Source organism: Capricornis sumatraensis, chromosome 23 (genome assembly GCF_032405125.1).
Source record: "Capricornis sumatraensis isolate serow.1 chromosome 23, serow.2, whole genome shotgun sequence".
NCBI lineage: Eukaryota > Metazoa > Chordata > Mammalia > Artiodactyla > Bovidae > Capricornis > Capricornis sumatraensis.
The window spans coordinates 11,198,726-11,226,299 of NC_091091.1; the positions used below are offsets into that span (position 1 = coordinate 11,198,726).

At 36.4% G+C, this 27,574-nt stretch overlaps 1 pseudogene; it reads left to right on the plus strand.

Moving 5' to 3' along the window:
* The window catches only part of LOC138070524 (gastric triacylglycerol lipase-like), a 51,610-nt pseudogene extending 28,165 nt beyond the window's left edge, over nt 1–23,445 (plus strand).
* Nucleotides 23,446–27,574: the final 4,129 nt, after the last annotated feature.

Here is a 27,574-nt window from a genome sequence, read left to right on the forward strand (position 1 = left end):
GATGGAACAGCCTTTTGATAGGAGGGATGGTTTATATTTTCTAAATGTTTTAATAATGAAATAAAACACCAAGGGTCACTGAAAGTTAGTGATGGAATCAGCAAGCACTCAGAGTGATTGCAAAAAAGTCAAAAAGAATTGAATTTCAAGAAATTAATCTGGTGTTGATGTGCAGGGTAAATTGTAGAGAAAATCTCTAGAGACCAGTTTGATGAAAAGATAACAGCTCTATTATGTAATCTTAGGTAAACTACTCAAATAACAATGGAAATTTGAAGCAAGACAGAATTCAAGTAAACTAGTCTATTGTTTACTTTCAGCTTTTGCAGGATTTACAACAAATCCACAACTGGCTGAAAAGATTAAAATCCATTTTTCCCTGGCTCCAGTCAATACTAATAGATATATAACAAGTATAGTTCATGGTCTTGCTTACATCGAATCAACATTAGTCAAGGTTTGTGGTTGGTTATATCACATGCTTATAGTTTTCAAAATGTGGGAATGTGAACAAAACATTAAAAAATGAAACTGACATAGCCTCCTGCTGGATCAAAATGCTCTGCTTCCCCTGCTGACTTGACTGCAATGCAACTCTCCCCTAAACTTGATGCTGCATTGTGCACGGTGCTCAGCTTTGCGTTACCCAGTTTATTAAGTATATTTTTTCTTTTTTTACTTATATGCATTTCCTATCATTTGAAATCATTATTAATACAGTTTCTTCTTATACAAATTCCACCATCTGTATTTCTCTCTCAAGTTTACTATCTTGATCTCCTTTTAATTTTGCACACAGAAATTTTAACAGGTTGATTTTTTTTTTCCTTTCAGCTTCCTTTCTGTTTTCCATCATCTTGTCCCTGCCTACACTAATGACTCTATATTGTACTTGCAGTCATTATTTTAATGATATATTTAGAGTAGAAATATCGTGTTATTGTTGTTCAATCGCTCAGTCATGTGCAACTCTTTGCAACCCCATGGACTGCAGCATGCCAGACTTCCCTGTCTGTCATCACCCCCTGGAGCTTGCTCAAACTCATGTCTATTGAGTCGGTGATGCCATCCAACCTCTGTCATCACCTTCTCCTGCCTTCAATATTTTCCAGCATCAGGGCAGCAAGTTTTTTAAAGATACTAATGAGAGATAAATGGAATGATTGGAAATCCTATTGCCCATGGTAATAACAATAGCCAATTACGTTTGTTGTTGTTGTTGTTTAGTCACTAAGTTGTGTCTGACTCTTTTCTGACCCCATGAACGTAGCCCACCAGGTTCCTCTGTCCAAGGGATTTCCCAGGCAAGAATACTGGAGTGGGTTGCCATTTCCTTCTGCAGGGAATCTTCCCTACCCAGGGATCGAACCCACATCTCTTGCATCTCTGCGTTGGCAGGTGGATTCTTTTACCTGAGCCACCAGGGAAGCCCTGGTTGATGTTTACCTTGATGAAATTTTCCTGAGTATCTACTCCATCTTGAACCACTAATAAAATGTCATGGTTCTAGTTCCTCTGCATCCTTGCCATCAGTTCAGGTTAAAGTTTTAGCCATTATAATTGTTGCACTTCCTTGTGGCTTTAATTTGCATTGATCTATTGACTAATGATTGGGCATCTTTTCATATATATATTTACAGACTTCCATCTCCACTCCTCAGAGCTTATAATTTTAACTAGCTTATCATTTTTATTTCCAGCTAGTTTTATGTATTTATGTACTGTTAAAAATATAGGTAATGTTGCCATGAATTTGTTTTGCTCCCTTTTGTATAAATAGTGTTAATTATCAAACTGGGTTTAGGCAAAACATTAAATAGAATCAACTATATTCTTAATCTTATTCCTAACATCCAATTAATATCGTTGTGTAGAGTAGGTAGACATTTAATTTTATGAAGATTTTTATGGTAACTCTGAAAGACAGTAATTATTAATTCTCCATATTTCTTCCTCTTTTTCAAAATTATTCTCCAATGATATCTTCTTGCACTAAACTTTAAAGTTAGCTGCCAATTTCTCTTAAGCAAACAAAACAAAACTTTGTTGAGGTCTTGAATTTTCCAATTTATAAAAACAGTATCTCTCTTCATTTATTAAACATTTCTTTGAGTTCAAAACTTAAATTATGACTGTTACACATATATAGAACAAAAGTTGATTTTTACATATTGGTATATACCTTACACCTTTGTAAACATATATTAGATCTAATTGCTTTTCTGTAGAATTATGATTTTCTATTTAGAAGATCATGTTTTCTAAAAATGAAGACATTTTTACTTTATTTTTTTAGTTTCAATACTTTTTAAACTTAATTTTGTATGTGTGCTTTATTGCACTGACCAAAACCTTCATGGCAATGTTGAATATAAACAGCAAGGGCAGACATCATTTTCTGTGCTCACAGGGAAAGCATTCAGCCTTTCACTATTCCATGATATTAGGTGTGGGTTTTTCATAGATCCACTTTATTAGCTTAAGGATGTTAACTTCAGGTCCTAGATTGTTGAGAATGTCTATCAAGAATGTTTGTAGGGCACTGTTTGATGCTTTTGCTGCACCTATCGAGAGGATTTCATGATTTTTTTTTTTTTGAATGAGAGATTTTCTGAGTGTTAAACTAATTTTCATTCCAGGGATAAATCTCACTTTTTCTTGATATTATACTTTTTATATTGCTGGCCTCAATTTGCAAAAATCTTGTTGAACATTGCTGCAGTTATATTCATAAGACCTATTGGCTATAGTTTCTTTTCTTGTAAATCTGTTTTTCTAATTTTAGTATAATGCTTGGCCTCATAAAATGAATTGGGAAGTAGTCCTTTTACCTCACTTCTCTGGAAAGGATTATGGAAACTTGATATTCAGTCTTTAAATATATTTGGTCTAGTTCATTTTTAAAAGCCATCTGGGCTTAGAATTTCGATTTCTTTAATGGACATATGTCTCTTCAGGTTATCTATTTTTGCGTGAATGAACAGTGATCATCCCTCTTCAAACAATATGCTCATTTTCTAAGTTATTGAATTTGTTGCCATAAAATTATACATAATATTTTCTGACTGCTTCTTTAATATCTATAGAATCTGTAGTGATGTCCCATTTCTTGTTCCAAATATTGATAATTTCTTGCCTCTCTATTTTTGTCCTGATCAATCTGACTAGAGACTTACTAATTTTATTAATCTTCTCGAAACACTAGCATTTGGTTCTACTGGTATTTTTTTCTTGTGATTTTTTGTTTTAATAGCTCATTGATTTTCAGTGGTCATGTATGGATGTGAGAGTTGGACTATAAAGAAAGCTGAGCACCGAAGAATTGATGCTTTTGAACTGTGGTGTTGTAAAACACTCTTGAGAGTCCCTTGGAGATCCAACCAGTCCATCCTAAAGGAGATCAGTCCTGGGTGTTCATTGGTAGGACTGATTTTGAAGTTGCAACTCCAATACTTTGGCCGCCTGATGCGAAGAGCTGACTCATTTGAAAAGACCCTGATGCTGGGAAAGATCGAGAGCAGGAAGAGAAGGGGACGACTGAGGATGAGATGGTTGGATGGCATCACTGATTAGATGGACATGGGTTTGGGTGAACTCCAGGAGTTGGTGATGGACAGGGAGGCCTGGCATGCTGCGATTCATGGGGTCACAGAGTCGGACATGACTGAGTGACTGAACTGAACTGAACTGATTTTCAGTTGAACTTCATCATTTCCTTTTTCTAAATTTGGAATTAGTAGTTTCATTTCCTGGGTTTCTTAGATAATTGCTTCTTGAAATTTCTTTTCTAATTTAAGCATTTATGTTTATGTATTTTTGTCTAAGTAGTGCCTTAAGGATATCAAACATTTTTTAATATGTTTCTGATTTATTTTTTATTCAAGTTAAAATATTTGGGTTTTTTTTTTGACATCTTAATGTACTCTTTGCTACCTAAAAGTATATTATACAACTTCCAAATATATGGACATTTTCCAGGTGGACTTCTGTTATTGATTTATAATCTAATTCTATTTTGTCCAGAGAATATAGCTTGTGTGATCTGAATACTTTTAAATTCATTGACTTGTTTTACAGTGCTAAGTATGATCCATCTCGATAAATGTTTCATATGCATTGAGAAGAACGTGCACTGAATGTACCTCTACTGCCACTGAGTAGAGTGTCCTTTAAATGTCAGTTAGATTATGTTGGTCAGGTATTTGTTTCTGAAAATTATTGAAAGAAGAGTACTGAAGTCTCCTACTATAATTATAGATTTGCCTGTTTCTCCTATCAGTTTTTGCTTCATGCATTTTGAAACTTTCTTAATTACACAAATATATAGGATTTTTATGTTCTTTTGATGAAGGGATCTTGTCATTAAATAATTCATTTTATCTTTGTTGACATTCTTTGCTTTAAAATCGACTATGTCTAAAGTTAATATAGCCATTCTAAGTTCCTATTTGATCAATATTATTATGGTACCTTTATTATTAACCTATTTGATTAATATTAATATTATTAATAATATATTAGTATTATTATATTTTTCCATCCTTTTTCTCTACCTATTTGTCTTTACATGTAGAGTGGATTTTTATTAGGAAGCACAGAGTTGGACCTTGCATTTTAATCCTAAATAACTGTCCCTTTCTTTTAATCATGGTGTTTAGACCACTTACATTTAATATGATAATTAGTATGCTGTTGCTGCTGTTGCTAAGTAGCTTCAGTCGTGTTAGACTCTGTGTGACCCCATAGATGGCAGCCCACTAGGCTCCTCTGTCCCTGGGATTCTCCAGGCAAGAATACTGGAGTGGGTTGCCATTTCCTTCTCCAGTGCATAGTTAGGTTTAAATCTTGTATTTGTGTTTGTTCAACCTTTTTTGTTCCCTTTCTTTAGCCTTATTTTGGATTAATTCTGTATATTTTATAGATTCATTTTGTCTCCATCATTGGCTTTTTAAATTTATCATTTTATTTTGTTTTGCTCTTTCATGGTTTTTTCAGGGTTTATAGTATATTTCTTTAAGTTAGCACAGTCTATGCTAATAAAGTAATATTTATTACTTATCACATAATATAATAACTTTAAACATTCATCTTTCATTTGCCCCTCTCCCAGCATTTCTGCTATTTTGGTCACACTTTTTATGTTGGTATATACTACCTAAACAAAAATACATTGTTATTATTCTTTGAATAGTAATTTATACTTAATTATGTTTTCATTAAAAATACAAGTCGTGTTTTATATTTTCCTGTATATGTACTGTGTCTTGTACTCTTCATGTCACTGTTCAGATCCAGATTTTTATCTGACATCATTTTTTCTTTGGATTATTGGACTTTTTTACATTTCTTATATTGTTAATGATTAATTATATCAGCTACTTTATTTATGAATATCTTTATTTTGCCTGTGTTTCCAAAATACATTTTCACTGGGGATAGAATTTTAGGTTTATAGTATTTTATTTTTCAATGGTACTTTAAAAATATTGTTACATGTTTTGGCTTTTGTTGTTTCCAGCAAGAAGTCCTTTGTTTTTACAATTTTTGCTTTACATGTAATGTCTATTTTCTGCCCACATTAGGGATTGTTTTTTCTTTCAAAGATTTAAGCAGTTTTTAAAATTATGTGCTTTGGTGTATTTTTTTATGACTCATGTGTAGAATTAATTATGCTTTTTGGATTTGTGAGTATATAGTTTTAAAAGTCAAATTTAAAAGTATATTTCTACTTAACATGCTAATTTTTTCCTCCATTGTCTTAGACATATGGAATATAGTTAAAATAACTTAATAGTTTTGTTTCCTAATTATATCACCTGCATTCTTTATGTTGATTCATTCTTCTCCTTATATAGACCTATTCCTTCTTCTTTGTTTTATTGATAATTTTTGTGACATTTTTCTTGTTGGATGATCCCGTTTTCCTGGAAATAGTATGAACTATTCTTTTAGAATGAAGTTAATTTAACCTAGTTACAGATTGATCATTTTGAGTCTTGTTCTTTGCTTTGTTAGAAGAAGCCAGAAAAGCCTTTAGTTTAGGTCTAATTTTTCCTTCCTCTGAGTCAGTTACCTTCAGATTACTCTACTAATGGTTATTATTAGATTTTCAAATCTGATTGGTGGGTACAGGCACAATATCAGACCTTCTAACCTCATGGATTATAATTGCTAACTCTTCAAGTGGATCATTCCCACTCGAAGTTAGCAATTATAATTGCTAACTCACTCAAGTGGCCTTGAGTAAGTTTGCTCAGATACAGGCAGTTTTATTCTAACTAAATGAATCCATGTGAAACTTCTGTAGGTCTTTGTGATCACTCTTTTTCTCTCTTTCTATCCCATTTTTAACATGGGTTCTTTAGATACATTGACCTTCTCTAAAATCTCAATGTTATCCCATAATTTGGGTAGTTTATGCAGGTTTGCCTAGGTTTCTATACTGCAGCCTGAGAACTCTCTTCAGGCAGCAGATGAGCAACTGTGGGGCTCAATTTGATTTACCTTACTTTTTTCAGGGATCACTGTACTGCCTGATATTCAGTGTTTTAAATCTCTTGTTTAGTAGATTTTTTTGTTTCCACTGTGACTATTATCTGGTTCCAGGACATAATCATAGTCTCAAAAATGAACACCCTATTGCCTCCCTGCTCTGGCACCTGGTGACAAATAATTTACATTCTATCTCCATGGATTTGTCTTCTCTAGATAGATATTCCATATAAAGAGAAACATACAATACCTGGTCTTTTGTATCTGGCTTCTTTAGCTTGGCATAAATTCTTCATGTTCACTCAAAGTTCATCTTTGTTGTAGAATGTTTCAGTACTTTGCTGCTTTATATGGCAGAGTAATATTTCATTGTATGGATATACCACACTTTGTATATTCATTTATCCATCCATTAGTACACATTGGTAATATTTCTAGTTTATATATATGTATTATGAGTAATGCTGATATGCACACTTGTTTATAAGTTTTAATGCAGAAATAATGTTTTCATTTCTGTTAAGTATATACTTGGGAATAGAATGTGGGTCATATGATAACTCTGTTTAATATTTTAAAGACATTTCTAAGTTTTTTCCAAAGTAGCTACACCATTTTTTCCCATTCACAGAGCATTTGGAAAAGACTCTGATGCTGGGAAAGACTGAGGGCAGGAGAAGAAGGTGGTGACAGAGGATGAGATGATTGGATGGCAACACTGATTCAATGAGCATGAGTTTAAGAAAACTCCAGGAGACAGTGAAGGTCAGGGAAGCTTGGTGTGCTGCAGTTCATCACAAAGAGTCAGACCCGACCTAGCAGCTCAACAACAACAACAAGCAGAGTATGGGCACTCTACCTCCTGGTCAGCATTTGTTATTGTTTGTCTTTTACTCCTAGCCATCCAAGTATATCATTGCATTTTTGTTTTGCATTTCCTTAGTGAATAATGATATTAAGCATTCTCTCAGATGCCTATTGGCCATCTGTTTTTCTTTGTTGGAGTAATATCTATTTGGTTCTTTGCCTATTTGTTTACTGGGTTCTTTATTTTTTGTTGTGTTCTAAGTTCTTTATACATTCTGAATACAAATCTCTAATTAGATATATAGCTTGCAAATATTTTCTCTTATTCTATGCAAGGTCTTTTCACTATCTTAATGATGTTCTTGGAAGCATGAAAGTTTCGATTTTGGTGAAGTCCATTTTATTGTTTTCCTGTACCTTGTGACCTTGGTGTTATAACTAATAAACCACTGCCTAAACCAAGAGAAGATTTCCTGCAGCTCTTTCTTCTAAAAGTTTTAAAGTTTACTTCTTATATTAGTCCGATGATACATTTCTGCTTTATTGACTGTGCCAAAGTCTTTGTGTGGATCACAATAAACTGTGGAAAATTCTGAAAGAGATGGGAATACCAGAACACCTGACCTGCCTCTTGAGAAACCTGTATGCAGGTCAGGAAGCAACAGTTAGAACTGGACATGGAGCAAAGACTGGTTCCAAATAGGAAAAGGAGTACGTCAAAGCTGTATATTGTCACCCTGCTTATTTAACTTCTATGAAAAGTAAATCATGTGAAATGCTTGGCTGGATGAAGCACAAACCAGAATCAAGATTGCTGGGAGAAATATCAATAACCTCAGATATGCAGATGACACCACCCTTATGGCAGAAAGTGAAGAAGAAATGAAGAGCCTCTTGATGAAAGTGAAAGAGAAGAGTGAAAAAGTTGCCTTAAAACTCAACATTCAGAAAACTAAGATCATGGCATCTAGTCCCATCACTTCATGGGAAATAGATGGGGAAACAGTGGAAACAGTGGCTGACTTTATTTTGGGGGGCTCCAAAATCACTGCAGATGGTGACTGCAGCCGTGAAATTAAAAGACTCTTACTCTTTCGCCAACAAAGGTCTGTCTAGTCAAGGCTGTGGTTTTTCCGGTGGTCATGTATGGTTGTGAGAGTTGGACTGTAAAGAAAGCTGAGTGCCAAAGAACTGATGCTTTTGAACTGCGGTGCTGGAGAAGAGTCTTGAGAGTCCATTGGACTGCAAGGAGATCCAACCAGTCCATCCTAAAGGAGATCAGTCCTGGGTGTTCATTGGAAGGACTGATGCTGAGGCTGAAACTCCAATACTTTGGCCACCTGATGCAAAGAGCTGACTCATTGGAAAAGACTCTGATGCTGGGAGGGATTGAGGGTAGGAGGAGAAAAGGATGACAGAGGATGAGATGGCTGGATGGCATCACCGACTCAATGGACATGAGTTTGAGTAAACTCTGGGAGCTGGTGATGGGCAGGGAGGCCTGGTCCGCTGTGGTCCATGGGGTCGTGAAGAGTTGGACATGACTAAGAGACTGAACTGAACTGAATGATGACACATTTTAAATTAATTTTTATATATGATATGAAGAGGCCAGTTATACTTTTTGATAGAGACATCCATTGTCACAACTCCATTTGTTTTTCCCAAGACCATTCTTTCCATATTTAATTACTTTGCCACTTTATTGATAATCAAGTGACCATAGATGTATAAATTTACATCTGAACACTTAATGCTCTATTATTTACCTATATATTTCTATCTTTATGCTGAAACCACTCTGTCTTGATTTCTTTATCTTTGTAAAAAGTTTGAAATAAAAACTATTGAGTCTTCCAAATTTTTACTTCTTTTTCAAGATTGATTTTATTACATTGGGTACCTTGTATTTCCATATGAATTTTAGGACCAGCTTACAAATTTCTTCAAAAATATCAGATGGGTTTTCTATAAAGTTTGAATTGAATCAAACCTTGGGATTTGAATCATAGTTGGATTATGATTTTTATTTCAATCACTTCTACTAATCTTTGTATGTTCGTTAGAAAGTTTAATCCAGTTTTATGTTGTTGTTCAGTCACTAAATTGTGTCCAACAATTTGTGACCCCATGGACTGCAGCATGCCAGGCTTCCCCGTTCTTCAATATCTGCGAGTTTGCACAAATTCATGTCCACTGAGTCAGTGATGCTATCTAAGCATCTCATCCTCTGCTGCCTTCTTCTCTTTTGCCTTCAATCTTTTCCAGCATCAGGGTTTTTTCCAATGAGTCAACTCTTCACGTCAAGTGGCAAAAATATTGTAGCTTCAGCTTCAGCAACAGTCCTTCCAATGAGAGTATTCAGGACTGAATTCCTTGAGAATTGACTGGTTGGATCTCCTTGCAGTCCAAGGGACTCTCAGGAGTCTTCTCCAGCATCACAATTTGAAAGCATCAATTCTTCAGCACTCAGCCTTCTTTATGGTTCAACTCTCATATCCGCACATGACTACTGGAAAACCAATAGCTTTGACTATATATATGGACCTTTGTCAGCAAAGTGATGTCTCTGCTTTTTAATGTGCTGTCTAGGTTTGTCAGAGCTTTCTTTCCAAGGAGCAAGTGTCTTTTAATTACCGTCCACAGAGATTTTGGAACCCAAAGAAAACAAAATTGCCACTGTTTCTACTTTTTCCCCATCTATTGGCCATGAAGTGATGGGACTGAATGCCATAATCTTAGTTTTTTGAATGTTGAGTTTTAGGGCAGCTTTTTTTATTCTTTCCCTCACCTTCATCAAGAGGCTCTTTGGTTCCTCTTCCTTTTCTGCCCTTTGAGTGGTATCATCTGTATTTCTGGGTTTGTTGATATTTCTCCAGGGAATCTTGATTCCAGCTATGATTCATCTAGCCCAGCATGTCACATGTGTACTCTGCATAGAAGTTAAATAAGCAGGGTGACAATACACAGCTATGATGTGCTCCTTTCCCGATTTTGAACCTGTCCTTTGTTCCATGTCTAGTTCTAACTGTTGCTTCTTGACCTACATTTCTCAGGAAGCAGGTAAGGTGGTCTGGTACTCCCATTTCTTTTAAGAATTTTCCACAGTTTATTATGATCCACATAGTTAAAGGCTTTAATGTAGTCAATGGAGCAGAAGTTTCCTGGAACTCCCTTGCTTTCTCATGATCCAATGAATGTTCCCAGCCCATGTTACAAATATTTCAAAAAAATCTAATTATTTGTGTTGTTTAAAATCCTCAAGTAGTAATTTTTACTTGCTTTACATGTAACCCAGATGTACTCTAGATGAAACCCTACTTTAGCTTTATCTCTTTCATAAAAAATGCATACAAAATATCTTCTCATAACAACCACAGGTTGTATCTTTGTTCTGTAGGTTTTTCCTTCTAACATCTATTTTGTACGATGCTCCTTTATTTTATTTTTTTCAGATTTTATTTTATTTTACTTTACAGTACTGTATTGGTTTTGCCATACATCAACATGAATCCGCCACGGGTGTACACGTGTTCCCCATCCTGAACCCCCCTCCCACCTCCCTCCCCATACCACGTCCCTGGGTCATCCCAGTGCACCAGCCCCAAGCATCCAGTATCATGCATCGAACCTGGACTAGTGATTAGTTTTTTATATGATATTATGCATGTTTCAATGCCATTCTCCCAAATCATCCCACCCTCGCCCTCTCCCACAGAGTCCAAAAGACTGTTCCATACATCTGTGTCTCTTTTGCTTTCTCGCATACAGGGTTATCATTACCATCTTTCTAAATTCCATATATATGCATTAGTATACTGTATTGGTGTTTTTCTTTCTGGCTTACTTCACTCTGTATAATAGGCTCCAGTTTCATCCACCTCATTAGAACTGATTCAAACGTATTATTTTTAATGCCTGAGTAAGACTCCATTGTGTATATGTACCACAGCTTTCTTATCCATTCATCTGCTGATGGACATCTAGGTTGTTTCCATGTCCTGGCTATCATAAACAGTGCTGCGATGAACATTGGGGTACATGTGTCTCTTTCAATTCTGGTTTCCTCGGTGTGTATGCCCAGCAGTGGGATTGCTGGGTCATAAGGCAGTTCTATTTCGAGTTTTTGAAGGAATCTCCACACTCTTCTCCACAGTGGCTGTACTAGTTTGCATTCCCACCAACAGTGTAAGAGGGTTCTCTTTTCTCCACACCCTTTCCAGCATTTATTGCTTGTAGACTTTTGGATCACAGCCATTCTGACTGGCGTGAAATGGTACCTCATTGTGGTATTGATTTGCATTTCTCTGATAATGACTGATGTTGAGCGTCTTTTCATGTGTTAGCCATTCATACGTCTTCTTTGGAGAAATGTCTATTTAATTCTTTGGTCCATTTTTTGATTGGGTCTTTTATTTTCCTGGAATTGAGCTGCAGGAGTTGCTTGTATATTTTTGAGATTAGTTGTTTGTCAGTTGCTTCATTTGCTATTATTTTCTCCCATTCCGAAGGCTATCTTTTCACCTTGCTTATAGTTTCCTCTGTTGTGCAGAAGCTTTAAATTTTAAAGGTCCCATTTGTTTATTTTTGCTTTTATTTCCAATATTCTGGGAGGTGGGTCATAAAGGATCCTGCTGTGATTTATTTAAAGTTTATGTTTGCCATATTTGTAACTGCAAAAAAATTTCAAATTAATTAGTGTGGGTATGAATTACCTACAACTTAACGCACACAATCTAAATATATTTTCCAAGAAGCCTGATAAGTATGTAATTCTATATAACCACAAAATATAGCTGTATCATATTTTCACCATTCTGGATAATTTCCATTTGTCCCTCTGAGGTTTGCCATTCTCTCACTCCTTAAAGTAACCTCAAATACAGTAACTATATTTTCTGACACTAAGGATTTATTTTACCTTTTTTTAAATTCAGGTAAGTTAAATCATACATTAAGTATGATTTTGTGCTTTACTTTTTGATGAACTTTTTTTCATTTTTATCCACAAATTTTATATCTTCCTCTCTTTCAATCTCTATGTCTGACATAGAATTAAATTATCATCTAAAAGTAAATTTCTATCTAATATCCTTTGTTTTTAATGCATTAATTTAGCTAAGTGTACTTCTACTATCCTCTTTTTGAAAGATTTTGGAGAAAATATGTTTTTCTGTCATTCAGTTCAGTTCAGTTCAAAGCTCAGTTGTTTCCAACTCTTTGCGACCCCATGAATTGCAGCACACCAGGCCTCCCTGTCCATCACCAACTCCCAGTTCACTCAGACTCACGTCCATTGAGCCTGTGATGCCATCCAGCCATCTCGTCCTCTGTCGTCCCCTTCTCCTCCTGCCCCCAATCTCTCCCAGCATCAGAGTCTTTTCCAATGAGTGAACTCTTCGCATGAGGTGGCCAAAGGACTGGACCTTCAGCTTTAGCATCATTCCTTCCAAAGAAATCCCAGGGCTGATCTCCTTCAGAATGGACTGGTTGGATGTCCTTGCAGTACAAGGGACCCTCAAGAGTCTTCTCCAACACCACAGTTCAAAAGCATCAATTCTTCAGCACTCAACCTTCACAGTCCAACACTCACATCCATGCATGACCACTGGGAAAACCATAGCCTTGACTAGGCGGACCTTAGCCAGCAAAGTAATGTCTCTGCTCTTGAATATACTATCTAGGTTGGTCATAACTTTTCTTCCAAGGGGTAAGCGTCTTTTAATTTCATGGCTGCAGTCACCATCTGCGGTGATTTTGGAGCCCCCAAAAATAAAGTCTGACACTGTTTCCACTGTTTCCCCATCTATTTGCCATGAAGTGATGGGACAAGATGCCATGATCTTCATTTTCTGAATGTTGAGCTTTAAGCCAACTTTTTCACTCTCCTCTTTCACTTTCATCAAGAGGCTTTTTAGCTCCTCTTCACTTTCTGCCATAAGGGTGGTGTCATCTGCATATCTGAGGTTATTGATATTTCTCCAAGCAATCTTGATTCCAGCTTGTGTTTCTTCCAGTCCAGCGTTGCTCATGATGTACTCTGCATAGAAGTTAAATAAGCAGGGTGACAATATACAGCCTGGACGTACTCCTTTTCCTATTTGGAAGCAGCCTGTTTTTTGTGTCTACTTGATATTTTATTATCACATCTTTTAGAATATTGTAACTTTTTCTAGCTTATTTTTTTCTCATGTGCTACTGTATCTCTTGAAATTTATTTTCTTTTTTTAAAAATTCAGTTTGTAAATCCCATTTTGCTATTTTTTTTCTTACAATGGACATATCTTAATATGAACAAAATTTATCTGCTTACTTTTGTATGCCTTTTAAGTCCAGATATTTCCTTTTTATGTCACACATACCAAAAAATCTTAAATTTTTTGTTTTCATTGTCTCTATAAAGGTAAATTCTAGTGTCTTTTTCTGAAGTGAAGTCAGGTCCATTACTTGCCAAAGTGTTTATTCTAGTTGAATTTTTAGAAAAATTTCTAACATATTCTATTTTATTAGGCAACACTTTTTATGTAATTTGTAGACTATTACAGTGAACTAACTACCATTCAGAAATACAATGAAATTTTGTATCCTTTCTTTCTCCTATCTTTTTTGATTTATATTAGACACAAAAATTTTTTGTAACAAAAGTAATCTTTCAAATATGTCATTTTCAGATCTGTTTGGTGAAAAAGAAATTTTGCCCAATACATATATTAATAAAATCATCGGTCAAAATGTGTGCTGCTGTAAGGTGCTTGGTACAATTTGTAATAATTTACTTACACTGGTATATGGATATAATCCCAAAAATTTAAATGAGGTAGGTGTCATTCATGATTTAAAGTAAAAAATTTTTTCATGAAGTCTTTGTGGTAATGTATCATTACCTTAATAGGCAAAATTTAAGACCCAGGGACAATTGCCTTACCCAATATATGTATATCCTAACCTGTTTAATACAGGTAAATTATTATAATCCAGGATGCATTTTGCAAATAATTTCTAAAGTTCAGTATTTCTGAGATGAAGTAATCAATAAGACTAGGTAGAAAATTCAAATATAAGCCTTGACATCATATGTGAATGTATATCTGAATATCATATGTGAAAGAATTTTAATTTATTTTCCTCTGTTTCATTTTAATAAATCTATTATAATGTATCTGGGCACTGGTTATTCAGTCTCAGACGCTTTCTATGGAAAAATTTAATCAAACATTATCATATAAGACAAAGAGACAGATTCCTCTGGTGTTTAATAAAATTATATGCTTTCTTCTAAACTTATTGAAGAGGAATCTGAGTCATAGAAGTAACACAATTTTACTATTTTGAAAGATTCTTGGCAAGAAACTAATTATTGACGACTGCATATGTTGTTTTTCTTTCTTCCAGAGTTGCCTTGATGTCTGCTTGACACAGAATCCAGCAGGAATTTCATTTCAAAATTCGTTTCACATTATTCAGGTACAACTTTTCAAATTTCATCACACAGTATTTGTGGTGCTTCTAATATCTATTAAAAAATATAAGGATTGAAAAGCATGATTCTGTGATGTGGTGGAGTAAGAAAAAATATTTTGGCGATTGGAATTAGTTACTGTAGTGATAGTGAAAGTCGCTCAGTTGTGTCCAACTCTTTGCGACCCTATGAACTGTCCTCTGTCCATAGGATCCTCTAAGCAAGAATACTGGAGTGGGTAGCTATCTCCTTCTCCAGAATTACTGTAGAACTTAAATTTTAATCAAGTGACTTTTATTTAGGGTTTAGGAAATAAGATTCCAAAAATAGGAAAGAGGATATCAGTTAAATTTTAAAATAAATGAATTTTATATAACTATGTCCACCATATTATTCTAAATTTAATTTTGCATCCTGTATTTTATTGGAAAACCAAATTTGTATACCATAAAGAAAGGAAGTAGTTTGAGTTTTTAGCAAAATAGTCTCATTAAAAATAGTAATTATGTATATAACCTATTTTCAACCAGATGACAATAATAAATAGCAAGTTCTTGAACATTTCTGCCTTCTTTTCTTCCTTCCCTTGTTCTGTCTCCCTCCCTATATGCCTCCTTTTCTCTTCTCTTGTCTGAAACCCCTCTTACTTGATAAGTTTTAATGATTCTCAGTTAGTTTTGTAGCAAAGGTATTACACTGCTTTATGAGAAGATAAAAGGAAATTCCTTTGATGCCAAGAACAGTTATTGACCTGTGGGGAATGGGTGGAGTGAGTGAGTGGGTGAAGTCGCTCAGTCATGTCCGACTCTTTGCGACCTCATGGACTGTAGCCTGCCAGGCTCCTCTGTCCATGGGATTTTCCAGGCAAGAATACTGGAGTGGGTTGCTGTTTCCTTCTCCAGGTGATCTTCCTGATCCAGGGATCAAACCCAGGTCTCCCACACTGCAGGCAGACTCTTTACCATCTGAACTACCAGGGAAGTCTGGGAATGGGTGGAGGAATGTGGTGAAGGTAGAATTTTTTCTTTTATCCTCAAAAGTGACAGCTTTCTTCTCTATTCAAAACAGAAAACTGGTAAAAATGTATTTTTTTTGTTGTTCAATCACTTAGTCATGTTCAACTCTGCAACTTCATGGACTGTAGCACACCAGGCTTCCCCATCCTTCACTATCTCCTGGAGCTTGCTCAAACTCATATCCATTGAGCTGATGATGTCATCCAACTATCTCATCATCTGTCACCCGCTTCTCCTTCTGACCTCAATCTTTCCTAGCATCAGGGTCTTTTCCAATGAGTCAACTCTTCACAGCAGGTAGTCAAAGTGTTGGAGCTTCAGCATGAGTCTTTCTAATGAATATTCAGGATTGATTTCCTTTAGGACTGACTGCTTTTATCTTCTTGCTGTCCAAGGGATTCTCAAGAGTCTTCTCCAGCACCACAGTTCAAAAGCATCAATTCTTCAGTGCTCAGCCTTCTTCATCACCCAGGTCCATCTGTACATGACTACTCGAAAAACCATAGCTTTGACTATATGGACCTTAGTAGGCAAAGTGATATTTCTGTTTTTTAATATGCTAAGTTAGTCATAGCTTTTCTTCCAAAGAGCAAGAGTCTTTTAATTTCATGGCTACAGTCACCAACTGCTGTGATTCTGGAGCCCAAGAAACTAAAATCTGCCACATTTCCACTTTTTCCCCATCTATTTGCCATGAATTGATGGGACTGGATGCCACAATCTTAGTTTGTTGAATGTTGGTTTGTAAGCCAGGTTTTTCACTCACCCCTTTCACTTTGATCAAGAGGTTCTTTAGTTCCTCTTCACTTTCCACCATTAAGGTGGTATCATCTGCATTTCTGAGGCTGTTGATATTTTTCCTGGCAGTCTTGATTCCAGCCTGTGATTTATCCAGCCCAGCATTTTGCATGATGTACTCTGCATATGAGCAGGGTGACAATATACAGTTTTGATGTAATCCTTTCCCAATTTTGAATTAGTGTTTTGTTCCATGTCCAGTTCTAACTGTTGCTTTTTGCCCCACATACATGTTTTTTCTCAGGAGACAGGTAATGTAGTCTGATATCTCCAACTCTTTAAGAATTTTTCACCATTTGTTGTGATCCACACAGTCAAAGGCCTTCGCATAGTCAGTGAAGCAGAAGTACATGTTTTTCTGGAATTTTCTTGCTTTTTCTATGATCCATTGGATGGTGACAATTTGATCTCTGGTTCCTCTGCCTTTTCTAAATCCAACTTGTACATCTGAAAGTTCTTTGTTCACATACTGTTGAAGCCTAGCTTGAAAGATTTTAAGTATTACTTTGCTAGCATGTGAAATGAGAGCAATTGTACCATAGTTTGAACATTCTTTGGCATTGCCCTTCTTTGGGATTGGAATGAAAACTGACTTTTTTTGGTCCTGTGTCCATGGCTGAGTTTTAATGTCAATTTTTGCATTCACTAGAGTTTGATGATAGCTTGAAATTTTAGGAACCTTTGAGATATGAGTGTAAATTCTGACTTTTCTTTCTTAGCACTCTAGAAGCCTATCATGTGATGGCTGAAATATAGGAGACAAAGTAATCTCACATTATTAATACCACCTGCTAATATGTAAGCTGTTGCCTGCACACAAAGTACAAGAGCATCTTATTCCAAGGCACATACCCTTGAAATCCGTAGATGAATGGTACTGTTGGATTCCATGTACCTTCATTGCCATGAAAGTTTTTACTCTATTGACTCATAATGAACAAAGCAACATAATCACATCCCAAGAAGAGATGCCTCATCTCATTATTATTATTATTATTTTGCAGACATCTATTTAGCATATTTCAACTGCCTAGCCACTCCTTTTTTCAGAAGAGACAATCTTTGAACTACTTAGGCTTGAAAATTAGAGTTCCATAAAAGCCCCATTTCTTAGTCCTTACAATTATGAGTCCATCAGAATCTTTTGCAACAGAAATCTTTCTTACTATTTTGCAAAAATACTTTGTCTCAGAGTATCAAGGAGGTATTTTCATAAAAAGGAAATTGCACATAAAGGTAAAATCTTTTTCTGCATACCAATTATGAATGAAAATATAAACTGGATTAACCTGTTTGAAAATAAATTTGAGTCAGTTGAATTGTAAAGCAAAAAGCAGTGCTTATGACTGATAATAAACTGACATTGCACATTGAGTGCATGTGCTGTTGCTTCAGTCTTGTCCAACTCTTTGTGATCCTATGGACTGTAGCCTGCCAGGTTCCTCCATCCATAGGGTTCTCCAGGCAAGAATGTTGGAGTGGGTTGCCATGCCTTCCTCCAGGGAATCTCCCAATCCAGAGACTGAACCTGCATCTCTTAGTCTCCTGCATTGGCTAGGGTTTTTTTTTTTAAATGACTATTGCCACCTGGGAAGCCTATTGTACATTATATTCATACTATAAGACTTTGTTAATCTGGGTCTTCAGCTCAGTTCAGTCGCTCAGTCGTGTCCGACTCTTTGCGACCCCATGAATCACAGCACACCAGGCCTCCCTCTCCATCACCAACTCCCAGAGTTCACCCAAACTCATGTCCATCGAGTCGGTGATGCCATCCAGCCATCTCATCCTCGGTCGTGTCCTTGTACTCCTGCCCCCAATCCCTCCCAGCATCAGAGTCTTTTCCAATGAGTCAACTCTTCGCATGAGGTGGCCAGAGTACTGGAGTTTCAGCTTTAGCATCATTCCTTCCAAAGAAATCCCAGGGCTGATCTCCTTCAGAATGGACTGGCTGGATCTCTTTGCACTCCAAGGGACTCTCAAGAGTCTTCTCCAACACCACAGTTCAAAAGCATCAATTCTTTGGCACTCAGCCTTCTTCACAGTCCAACTCTCACATCCATACATGACCACTGGAAAAACCATAGCCTTGACTAGACGGACCTTAGTCGGCAAGGTAATGTCTCTGCTTTTGAATATACTGTCTAGGTTGGTCATAACTTTTCTTCCAAGGAGTAAGCGTCTTTTAATTTCATGGCTGCGGTCACCATCTGCCGTGATTTTGGAGCCCAACCAAAAAAATAATTATGCTTTTTTGACTGTGCCATGCAGCATGAGGGGTCTTCCCCCTGTATTGGGAGCATGTATTCTTAACAACTGGACTGCCAGGGAATTCCTGGAAATATTTGCTTTTTAAGAAATATTTACAGAGAGAAATTTATTTTATACCACCAAATTAAATATAATACAAACTTGTTGACATAACAAATTTGCATTTTTAATAGCTTGACAAAAAATCCATTTATTTCTATAAAATTATAATGCATTTTTTCCTGTTTACTAAGTTTCCTTTTTAAATAGACAGTATAAGTTACTAGAGTTCAAACTTTATTAAAATGTGTACAAAATATACTTTTTAATATGCTTTTTAAAAAGTATTTTATTTGTGCCAATCTTTCTGTTTTCTAGTTATCTGGGAATGTTTTAACCATTATTAACCCAGAACCACATAGTATTGTGGTAGAAAGAGGACTGTACTTATACATGAAGGATGTTGAATCCAACTCAATGAGTCATATTATGAAATGAGGCAATAAGACTCAGTAGTTTCTAGTGCTCTTGTAAGTAATAAAAAATTACTTATAAAATGAAGCTTATTTTATCTTTATTTAAAAGTACTCATAAAGGTACATTTCAAGCTTCTGACTAGGGAAATCCATTTATAAATTATCTTCCATGTTGAAGGTCAGGAACAGTGGTGGTGAGGAGATACCCTTCTTCCAAGCTAAGGAGCAATGGCTGCGTTTTGCTGGAGCAGCCATGAAGAGATACCCCACACCCAAGGGAAGAGAAACCCAAGTAAGATGGTAGGTGTTGTAAGAGGGCATCAGAGGGCAGACACACTGAAACCATACTCACAGAAAACTAGTCAATCTAATCACACTAGGACCACAGCCTTGTCTAACTCAATGAAACCAAGCCATGCCTGTGGGGCAACTCAAGACGGGCGGGTGATGGTGGAGAGGTCTGACAGAATGTGGTCCACTGGAGAAGGGAATGGCAAGCCACTTCAGTATTCTTGCCTTGAGAACCCCATGAACGGTATGAAAAGGCAAAATGATAGGATACCAAAAGAGGAACTTCCCAGGTCAGTAGGTGCCCAATATGCTACTGGAGATCAGTGGAGAAATAACTCCAGAAAGAATGAAGGGATGGAGCCAAAGCAAAAACAATATCCAGCTGTGGATGTGACTGGTGATAGAAGCAAGATCCAATGCTGTAAAGAGCAATATTGCATAGGAACCTGGAATGTCAGGTCCATGAATCAAGGCAATTTGGAAGTATTCAAATGAGATGGCAAGAGTGAACGTTGACATTCTAGGAATTAGCAAACTAAAATGGACTGGAAAGGGTGAATTTAACTCAGATGACCATGATATCTACTACTGTGGGCAGGAATCCCTCAGAAGAAATGGAGTAGCCATCATGGTCAACAGAAGAGTCCGAAATGCAGTACTTGGGTGCAATCTCAAAAATGACAGAGTGACCTCTGTTCGTCTCCAAGGCAAACCATTCAGTATCATAGAAAACCAAGTCTATGCCCCAACCAGTAACGCTGAAGAAACTGAAGTTGAACAGTTTTATGAAGACCTACAAGACCTTTTAGAACTAACACTCCAAAAGCATGTCCTTTTCATTATAGGGGACTGGAATGCAAAAGTAGGAAGTCAAGAAACACCTGGAGTAACAGGCAAATTTGGCCTTGGAATGTGGAATGAAGCAGGGCAAAGACTAATAGAGTTTTGCCAAGAAAATGCACTGGTCATAGCAAACACCCTCTTCCAACAACACAAGAGAAGACTCTACACATGGACATCACCAGATGGTCAACACCAAAATCAGATTGATTATATTCTTTGCAGCCAAAGATGGAGAAGCTCTATACAGTCAACAAAAACAAGACCAGGAGCTGACTGTGGCTCAGATCATGAACTCCTTATTGCCAAACTCACTCAAATTGAAGAAAGTAGGGAAAACCACTAGACCATTCAGGTATGACCTAAATCAAATCCCTTATGATTATACAGTGGAAGTGAGAAATAGATTTAAGGGCCTAGATCTGATAGATAGAGTGCCTGATGAACTCTGGAATGAGGTTCATGACATTGTACAGGAGACAGGGATCAAGACCATTCCCATGGAAAAGAAATGCAAAAAAGCAAAATGGCTGTCTAGAGAGGCCTTACAAATAGCTGTGAAAAGAAGAGAAGTGAAAAGCAAAGGAGAAAAGGAAAGATATAAGCATCTGAATGCGAAGTTCCAAAGAGTAGCAAGAAGAGATAAGAAAGCCTTCTTCAGTGATCAATGCAAATAATAGAGGAAAACAACAGAATGGAAAAGACTAGAGATCTCTTTAAGAAATTAGAGATACCAAGGGAACATTTCATGCAAAGATGGGCTCGATAAAGGACAGAAATGGTATGGACCTAACAGAAGCAAAAGATATTAAGAAGAGGTGGCAAGAATACACGGAAGAACTATACAAAAAAGATCTTCACGACCCAGATAATCATGATGATGTGATCACTAATCTAGAGCCAGACATCTTGGAATGTGAAGTCAAGTGGGCCTTAGAAAGCATCACTATGAACAAAGCTAGTGGAGGTGATGGAATTCCAGTTGAGCTGTTTGAAATCCTGAAAGATGATGCTGTGAAAGTGCTGCACTCAATAAGCCAGCAAATTTGGAAAACTCAGCAGTGGCCACAGGACTGGAAAAGGTCAGTTTTCATTCCAATTCCAAAGAAAGGCAATGCCAAAGAATGCTCAGACTACCGCAGAACTGCACTCATCACACATGCTAGTAAAGTAATGTTCAAAATTCTCCAATCCAGGCTTCAGCAATACATGAACTGAACTCCCTGATGTTCAAGCTGGTTTTAGGAAAGGCAGAGGAACCAGAGATCAAATTGCCAACATCCGCTGGATCATGGAAAAAGCAAGAGAGTTCCAGAAAAACATCTATTTCTGCTTTATTGACTATGCCAAAGCCTTTGACTGTGTGAATCACAAGAAACTGTGGAAAATTCTGAAAGAGATGGGAATACCAGACCACCTAACCTGCCTCTTGAGATACCTATGTGCAGGTCAGGAAGCAACAGTTTGAACTGGACATGGAACAACAGACTGGTTCCAAATAGGAAAAGGAGTACGTCCAGGCTGTATATTGTCACCCTGCTTATTTAACTTATGTGCAGAGTACATCATGAGAGATGCTGAACTGGAAGAAACACAAGCTGGAATCAAGATTGCTGGAAGAAATATCAATAACCTCAGATATGCAGATGACACCACCCTTATGGCAGAAAGTGAATAGGACCTAAAAAGCCTCTTGATGAAAGTGAAAGAAGAGAGCGAAAAAGTTGGCTTAAAGCTCAACATTCAGAAAACGAAGATCATGGCAACTGGTCCCATCACTTCATGGGAAATAGATGGGGAAACAGTAGAAACAGCGTCAGACTTTATTTTTTGGAGCTCCAATATCACTGCAGATGGTGACTGCAGCCATGAAATTAAAAGACGCTTACTCCTTGGAAGAAAAGTTATGACCAACCTAGATAGTATATTCAAAAGCAGAGACATTACTTTGCCGACTAAGGTCCATCTAGTCAAGGCTATGGTTTTTTCAGTGGTCATGTATGGATGTGAGAGTTGGACTGTGAAGAGGGCTGAGCACTGAAGAATTGATGCATTTGAACTGTGGTGTTGGAGAAGACTCTTGAGAGTCCCTTGGAGTGCAAAGAGATCCAACCAGTCCATTCTGAAGGAGATCAACCCTGGGATTTCTTTGGAAGGAATGATGCTAAAGCTGAAACTCCAGTACTTTGGCCACCTCATGCGAAGAATTGACTCATTGGAAAAGACTCTGATGCTGGGAGGGATTGGGGGCAGGATAAGTGGACGACCGAGGATGAGATGGCTGGATGGCACCACGGACTCGATGGACATGAGTCTGAGTGAACTCCGGGAGATTGTGATGGACAGGGAGGCCTGGCGTGCTGCGATTCATAGGGTCGCAAAGAGTCGGACTCTACTGAGCAACTGAACTGAACTGAACTCATTATAATCAGATTAGCTCACTTTTTTGAAATTTACCAATTGACCCCACTGACAAGACAAAAATGTAAATAAAATTAAAGATTTAATTAAACATTAGATTTTAAAAGATTATGCAATATTTTACATTTCCCAGGAAAATGATATAAATAGACATAATGATAGGTTCAAAATAATAAGAGATCAATTTTTATGACAATACTATGCAGAGCAAATTTGTATATTATTTGAACCTCAAAACAACCCTATGAAATTTTCCATGTATTTATTAATAGCACCATTTCATATATAAAGAACCTAAGCTACACAGAATTTCTAGTTTGTGAAAATCATTTGGTTACTATAATTTAAATACTTGGACGGTAGTCCATTTCTGTCTGAAAATAATTGAGATTCAATGGATAATTGCCATTTTGTTTTCTTGGGAGAAGAAAATAATCGTTACTATTTTTAATTTGATATGCTATTAACATAAATCTTACAATTTCTCATTTTCTTTTAGCCCACTCTTCCATTTTATGATATGAAGAACATGAAGGTTCCAACTGCAATGTGGAGTGGTGGACGGGACAATTTGGCCAATCCAATAGATGTTTAGAATTTGGAACCACATATCTCCAAATTCATTTACCATAAGAAGATTCCCTACTATAATCATTTTGATTTAGTAGCCAGATTAGATGCTTATTATCAAGTTTATACTGAAATCTTTATGACAATGAATGAAATTTAATGACGTTGAAATTTTCTTCTCTTTTACACATATTTTCCATCTTTCCTAAAGTTTCCTTGCTTTTTCATATGCAAAGGATTTTTTGCATCTCTTTTGTTTGCTTTTTAAAATGATCTTTATAATTTTTAAGTCACAATCAGCTTGATAAACCTTTTGTACTTGTATGAAGTATGAACACTATTAAAATATTTTATTCATCTGTGAATGTGTTCCTAGCCATGGTGATTTTGATTTTTTAGACAAGAAGAGAGCTCTTTGAAGCACAAATATGCATCTTCAGCTCAGTTCAGTTCAGTTGCTCAGTCGTGTCCAAGTCTTTGTGACCCCATGAATTGCAGCACGCCAGGCCTCCCTGTCCATCAGCAACTCCCGGAGTTCACTCAGACTCACGTCCATCGAGCCCGTGATGCCATCCAGCCATCTCATCCTCGGTCATCCCCTTCTCCTCCTGCCCCCAATCCCTCCCAGCATCAGAGTCTTTTCCAGTGAGTCAACTCTTCGCATGAAGCGGCCGAAGTACTGGAGTTTCAGCTTTAGCATCATTCCTTCCAAAGAAATCCCAGGGTTGATCTCCTTCAGAATGGACTGGTTGGATCTCCTTGCAGTCCAAGGGACTCTCAAGAGTCTTCTCCAACATCACAGTTCAAAAGCATCAATTCTTCGGCACTCAGCCTTCTTCACAGTCCAACTCTCCATCCATACATGACTACTGGAAAAACCATAGCCTTATCTTACTAGCAATTGTAAAAGTCTTGAAATATTCATGCAGGAAGAAACTAAGTTGAATGAAACTCTTTCTGGTTTAGTTGAGAAAGAGAACATGGTTCCTGGAAAAGGGATCCTAAAGATGCCTTTCATACGTTTTGGCCAAGAAACCAAATGGGAACTTTTTTAGTTAGTCCTCTTGGATGTAATTCCATGAAACCAAGTCTTATCCTGTCGCACCAGCTATATGAACCAGGAACTACTTCAAAGAAACTGAATATATTAGTATTCTCTAGTATGGAAAAGAGGAAATTTTTTAAGCATCATTTTTTATTATGGATAATACTTGCCCTAGGACAGTAGTTTCAGAGAAAAGTTTGCTAACTGGTAGTTAATATAAAGTGTCAAAAGCCCAAAAGATGTTTTATTTACTCCTGTTTCCATTCTTTTTCAGTCATAAATTGATGTAAAATAATCTAAGACATTAACATATGATGCAGTAGGATTTAGTTATTCCAGATGTATTGATAGCCCAAGATTAACATGACTTAGCAAAATACTTTGGCCTCTTTTGTGTATTTGTCAGAGAGCTGTCCAGTAAATTAGATGTCTAACAGCCTCATGTAGTTATTTAACTTTAAATCAAAATTTATTAAATTATATTAAAATTTCAGTTTCTCAGTCTCACTAGCTGCATTCAAGTCCTCAATAGTTATATGTGGCTACTGGGTACCATATTGGAAAGCATGGATAGACAACACTTAATTACATAAAGTTCTGTTGTAAAGTCCTAGAAAAGAAAGAGAGAAAAACATGGGGATTGCAAACAGTAAAGTTATCAAGGTTTAGAACATTCCACAAAATATCCCACAAAAGAAGCAGAAAAAAAATAGATGGTTTATAATATTAGTTACAAAGGACTGGAAAACACTGCCACAAACATTCAAGTTGTTGGGCATTGCCACTGACTCAGGTATCAAAAGCCTTTCCAAAATCATAGATAGAGTCTTAATTTTTATTGATCCTCACAGGAAATATGCAGATACCCTGAAAGGACCACACTGTGTGATGCAACTCAATACTAACTGTAAAAGTATCTATCCTACATTATATACTCAATACATAGTAGAATTGTGAACATATCCTGAAGGTACTACCATAATTTAGGGCTTCTTCTTCTCAACAGATATACTCAGGTTTTCACAGGACTGGTGACATAATTCAAGGAGATCATGAATTTTGAGCCCATGAATTTTGATAATGCAAGGCCCCTTTTTCTAAAATTACTAAGTATTTTGATATGATAATAGTAAAGTATTAGATCAAGGATGGGCTTTTTCAACATGGAGCCCTGTGTCATTGTACACCTCCTTGATGTCAACAGTGGGTCTTAAATTACTTAAATGAAAGACTATCCCATTTTGTTACCTTCTGTAACTCCTCTTCTGCTTAAGTTTTTGTCATTTCCTTTAATGCTGAATTTAACTCAATAGTTTATGTTCAATTTCTATATTTACCAACCACCTACATTTAAAAAAAAAAAAAACTTTTTTTTTAATGTGGACCATCTTTAATGCTTCATTAAATTTGTTACAATATTGCTTCTGGGTTTCTTTTTTTTTTTATGCTTTGGTTTCTTGACTGCAAGTAGTGTGGGATCTTGGCTACCCCACCAAGGTTCAAACTTGCACACCCTGAATTGGAAGGTGAAGTCTTAAGCAGTTAACTAGGGAAGTCCTTAACCAACTGTCTTTTAATTGAAGTGGTTCCTGTATCATATTACTAAACCTGCTCAGCAAGCTAATCAACGAACTTTCAGCTCTCTTCTCTTACATTTATGGCTATTTGTTATCATTTCCTTTCTACCTCTGTTGCCCTATAACCCAGGTTACACTCTCCTATTCTGGTTCTTTTGTCCTCTATCTACTCTCGTGTATTCTAATTGCTCATCTCGCTGTACTGAGTCCTTGACACTTCCCCACTGTGCTTTGTGTCTAGGTGATTTCATCCTTTGTTCTGATCTTGATGAACTTTCTGTATAGATAATTTTTAATCTCTTGCAATTCTGAACGCTGAGGCTATCTTACTGTGTAACCTAGTCCACTGACATCTACTCAATAAATATTTGTATATTATTTATCCTTCACTGAATCTATACCTGAAGTATCCACAATATTTTGTAGATTAAACATGGGTTTGTACTCAGTAAATGGCCACAGAAGTATTCCAGAATTGACATTTATTTATGAAAAATCCATTTAGGAATTATATTCTACACCATAAATTGGCCTTTCACACATTCTTCAAACACTGCTGAGGTCCCAGATCTGAAAGAAATGTAAGATGAGAAAGCTCTTTCAAATTTTAAAACTTTTAGAAGCCAAGGGTTTTCAATTAAATGTCACAATCATTCCTCTTTAGAAACACTGCTCTAAAAAATTCCTTCAAACATATTTTGTTATACATTTAAGAATTGAATAAATAGAGGAGTATTCTAATAGTTCAGATAATTTTCTCTGATCTATTAAGCATAATATGGCATCCTAAAGATCTATCACTATCTTTGATTTGTTTACATATAATCAGTCTGTGTAATTATTTTTAAATCCCTACTGACACTTTCCTGATTTAAATCATGACGTTTCTTAATTTAAAACTTAAATCCTGATTTAAATCTTATATTTAAGATTTACTTATGTAAATTTCACATGCAATTATTTAACTTAGTTTACATATACTTCATGTGTAATTACATGTGCAATTATGTGATATACATATGTAAATTTTAGTGTTTACTTATTAAATCTTAATTATGTTAATTAAATAAAATATAAATTAGAGATTTATATTTAAATCTTAAACAAAGCCATCAGTCATAGCTAAAGGTTGTTACAAGTCTCAGTCATGTGGGTGAATATGATCTGAACAATGATTACAATGGTAACTGTTGCTGTTCAGTCACTAAGTCATGTCTGATTTTTGTGACCCTCATGGACTGTAGCATGCCAGGCTCCTCTGTCCTGCTCTATCTCCCAGAATTTGCTCAAATTCATGCCCATTGAGCCAATGGTGATATCTAATTATCTGTCCTCTGTCACCCCCTTCACCTTTTGCCTTCAGTTTTGGCCAGCATCAGGGTTTTTTCCAGTGGATCATCTCTTCAGGTCAGGTGTCCAAAGTATTGGAGCTTCAGCTTTAGCATCAGCCCTTCCAATGAATATTCAGGGTTGATTTCTTTTAGGACTGGTTGGTTTGATCTCTTTGCAGTCCAAGGGACCCTCAAGAGTCT